This window comes from Salvelinus sp. IW2-2015, unplaced genomic scaffold, assembly GCF_002910315.2.
Source record: "Salvelinus sp. IW2-2015 unplaced genomic scaffold, ASM291031v2 Un_scaffold1644, whole genome shotgun sequence".
NCBI classification, from domain to species: domain Eukaryota; kingdom Metazoa; phylum Chordata; class Actinopteri; order Salmoniformes; family Salmonidae; genus Salvelinus; species Salvelinus sp. IW2-2015.
In genome coordinates this window covers 1-1,105 of record NW_019943057.1, presented here as the reverse complement: position 1 = coordinate 1,105, position 1,105 = coordinate 1, and positions in this window count along the sequence as shown.

Here is a 1,105-nt window from a genome sequence, read left to right as displayed (position 1 = left end):
TTGGTGCTTGAATGCTAAAATAAATACCAACAGTGTCACCAGCAAAGCATCCCCTACACCATTACCCTGCCATGCTTCAACTGTGTGTGTGTGTCTGTGTGAGAGAGAAATGTGAGCATTTCTGACACAATGTCCAAAGAAACGGAAATGGAGTGTGATTCAAAGAGGACGCTGGGAAAAGACCGTGTGAACATGTGTACAGAAGATAACACTGTGTGTGTGTTTATGCGTGTGTGTTTTACTCTGTAATGCAACAGTTAAATAGGACCATGATTCCTCTACATTTCACACCAGTAGAGAAACCTCACGTTGCCTCACTGTGTGTCTCTCACCTGGGAGACCGCTTGGGAAATGTCAGGTGTGACCAGGTATACTCCCAAATATTCCTCAAGAGCAGATAGACAGCTAATGGTAATGTCTTCACAGTACCTCATGGTACGGGCTTAAAAGATACAGTCCTTAGTTGCAACATACATTTTTGAACTAATTAACTAATGATATAYGCCCATTGATTCTTAAAGAATATCACTTATAAATGCTTCATGAGCTTAGTTCAACTGTCGTACACCGTCAGAACCCAAMATATAATCTTGTTTACCTCCAAATGKTTGTAAATAACGTACATGTAAACAAACTGTATAGCCTCAAACCATAGCTAAAACTATCATTTTGATATCATGGATGGTCAGTCATTGCAKCCATAGCTCCGTTTATGAATTTGAAAGTAGTTACATTTCTCCAGCGCCATCCCTCAGCTTTAAGAGGCAGCTTGACCCCTTTGTTATTGTTTCACTTAGAGGGACTCCTCAGTAGAGGAACCAGCACCACTGTTCGCCCCCCACCGCTTTGTTGTGTGTTTGTTTTAACGACGAACGGTCAGGAGCGTCGCGAAGGGTGCTGCTAAATGTGCAGTACATATTCTGTTCTATGGAGAGTGCAGTGAAACACTCGTATTTGTTGTTGTCACATCCCAAACGCACGAGGCAGTTTCTATGTCCTGGTCCATAGTGTCCTATAGTAGAGTTGGAGAGTCCTGGTCCATAGTATCCTATAGTAGAGTTGGAGAGTCCTGGTCCATAGTATCCTATAGTAGAGTTGGAGAGTC